A 3,642-nucleotide genomic window follows, 5' to 3' on the forward strand; every position below is an offset into this window, starting at 1 on the left:
CTCCCTTCCTTCTTTTTTTTTTTTTTCTTTTAATTAATTTTCAAAATTAAAGTAATTTGAATATTACTAATACATATATATATTAACTAACTTACTTTATATGTATAAGTATTAAACTATATGTTACATCACATATAACATAATAACCTATAGTTTATTATTCTCTCATATAACCTATAGTATTAATATGAATCATATTCATATTAATTTTAACCTATAGTTTTTATATGAATCATATTCATATATATATTTTGTTGGGAATGGTGTCCTAAATCTCCTTGTAATCTCATAGTTTGTAAACTCTGTATAAACATATTGTTATTAATAAAATAAATTTTATTTTATAAGCATTTACTCAATCCAATAAACTAAGATCCGAGGTTATTTTATGTAAATTTAAACAAGTATAGAGAGACATACAGGTGGATCTTGTTTAAATAATAACCTAAACGGTATGTAGTAGATGGATAAGGTTGGGTACCCTATCCTGGTGACACTACGGATACGACCCGTTTTGTAGGTGTTACAAATGTTGTAAAGTACTACAAATGATCTGATCCTGATCATTCATGTATTAGACATGCGAGCAGGGGTATCCTATACAAAGAGTTTGTATAAGACCGGACCACAAAATGATTAGTCTCTTTATATAACACCGTTGATAATAGAGACTTACATTTCACTAGGATGACCATAGGTGACATTGCCTGAATCCTGAGTGTGTTGTGAACTTCTGCTCATGAAGGCGGTCCTTTGATTTGTATGGGTGAGAGTGGCCAGATTGCCAACTCAACAAGCCTACCATTTTGGGATTCGTCTGATTGGGGAGTTGGGAACTCAGCATCACAAGATGAAATTCACTCCTTCCCGATTCTGGAATAAGTAGTCAAATTGCTCCCTTAAGGGCATTCCGAGTCTTGAACATAGTGGTCATACCCTCTCTTGGAAAGAGAGGATTCAGACATAGTAGGACTATGACTTATTGTTTATTAGAGGAATCAGTGGTACTTAAGGAGTTAGATGTAACTACAGGGGCAAAACGATAATTTGGTCCAGCTGTACTTACGAGAAATTTGTGAAGAGTTATCGCACTGTTGATTGGTTATGTCCAATGGACACAAAAATATATCAGTAGTGCGAAGAGTGCAGCTGTCGGTCTTTAATGGAGTGTCTGGCAGTTAATGGATGGTGGATATTGTGATTAAAGAGTTTAGTCAGTTATTCACATACCGTTGGAGCTTCAAGCTACAGGTTCATAAGGTTCCCTTGGTAGCTTAATGGATTCAAGTTGAGAATCAGTTTTTGGGTTAGTTTGAAATGTTCAAATTAATAAGAGAGAATTTTATTATATATGATATAATTAAATTATTTCAATTATATGTGATATAATTGATATGATATATTTGATACATTATTATTTGTTTGGAGGAATTAATATAAATATGATTTATATTAAATTCCATAAAAATAGAAAAAGAACTATGGTTTATATGTTGCATATGATACAATATTAAAACTATGGGTTATAAATAATAAGTTAATTATTGTATTTATTTATAATTTATTAATTATATGATAATTAATATTTATTTTTCTAATTAACTGACCTTAATGGGTGGTTATACACGGTTTTATGGTAACTATGAGATAAAAGGAACAATAGTTTTTCAAATTAATCGAATTGAAAATGTCTCACATAATTCACTATCGAGTAAAAAGAGTTTTACTACACGATAGTTTTACAGAGCCTAAACGATCGAGCTTCGAGTTTACTATGTGATAGTACTCGTTTACTAAACGATCGAGCATTCAGTCTATACGATAGACTTCATCTATTACACGATTGTGTGATCGCATACTCGACCATTTACTCTAATCTTTCCCTCTATCCAAAATCATCCAGAGCCCACAACTCCTGGATTCTCACACCGAGAATACCAAGGAAATCTTGTGGTTATGTTCGATTGATCAAGGATCGAGTCATACTTGTTGTTGGTGCTTGAGGAAGATTGAGTTCGAGTTCTTGATTGTTGCGTTTGAGTTTGATCGAGAGGAATACGTGAAGAAAGAGTTCTTTAAAGGTATTGTCACTCGATCCCTTGTATTTACTTAAGAAGCATGTTGTAATTCATCTTTAATGCATAATCGTTTTTGTATGATTGTAAATGTTTGTGTTCTTTCACAATGGAGTTCGGAACGATCCACTTCCCCTCAAAGGTCCTCTAGTTTTAGAGTTCCTTCATATTTCTCTCATTAAAATTTTATATTATAATGTATCATATACATTACATTAATTGTATCTTATACAATTAATTCACTTTAATTAATTTGAACAATTCAAATTAATCCAAAATTAATTTGATTCTCACTAATCCTTATTGAACTAACAATGGGACCTTAAAGACCTATAGATTGAAACTCTAATGATACTTGATTAATTAATCAAACCCTTTAATTGAATTAATCAATCTTCATTTACTACCGACCACTCTACCACTAAAGACTGATAGGTGTACTCTTTGTACTATAGATATATTTCTATGTCCATCATTGGATACAACCAATCAACAGTGCGTCGACCCTTCACAAATTGCTCGTAAGTACAGTAGAGTAAAAATTACCGTTTTACCCCTATAATTTACATCTAACTCTTTAAGTACCACTGATCCCTCTAATAAACAACTAGTTATAGTCTAACTATAATCGAACCCCTCTCAAGCTAGGAGAGAGTGTTTAAGATCCAGAATTAGCACTTAAGGGAGCAATCTATTTACTTATCCTAATAATAGGGAAGGAGTAAATTCCTTCTTCTGAAGTTGTGTTTTGCGCTCTCCAATCAGACGAATCCCAAAATGGTAGGCATATTAAGTTGGTGAAACTAGCCACTCTCATTCATGCAGTTCAAAGGTTCACCTTCATAGACAGGAGTTCACAACTCACTCAAGATTAAGGTCAAGTCATTTATGTGTTAAGGTTGATGTCCTAAATCTCTTGGGTTTTGTAGTTTATAATTGTAGTACAAATAATTTTATTTATTTGATAAAATATGAGATATTTTATTCGACGTTTAGTAGCATTAACCCACAAATCACTAAACTAACATCCAAAGTTATCTTCTATAGTTTAAACATGTATGTAGAGACATACAGGTGGATCGTGTTTAAGTAATAATCTAAATGGTCTGTAGTAAATGGATAAGGTTGGATACCTTATTTTGGTGATACTATGAATACGACACACTTTGTACATATTACAATTGTTGTAAAGTGCTACAAATGATCTGATCCTGATCATTCATGTAGAGACATGTGAACGGGAGTATTCTATACAAAGGAGTTTTTATAGTCTCATTAGAAATTGGGAACGATCCCCGCTTCCGTTGTGAACCTTGGGGTTCCTACACTATGGTCATCTTGGTGAAATGTAAGTCTCTTCTAGCAACGATGTTTTAAAGAGAAACTAGTCTTATACAAACTCTTTATATAGGATACCCACCCTTACATGTCTCCACATGAATGATTAGGATCAGATCATTTGTAGCATTTTACAACAATTGTAACAACTACAAAGCGGTTCGTATCCATAGTGTCACCAGAATAAGATACCCAGCCTTATCCATCTACTACAGACCGTTCAGGTTAT

Source organism: Benincasa hispida, chromosome 9, assembly GCF_009727055.1.
Source record: "Benincasa hispida cultivar B227 chromosome 9, ASM972705v1, whole genome shotgun sequence".
In the NCBI taxonomy this organism is placed as follows: Eukaryota; Viridiplantae; Streptophyta; class Magnoliopsida; order Cucurbitales; family Cucurbitaceae; genus Benincasa; species Benincasa hispida.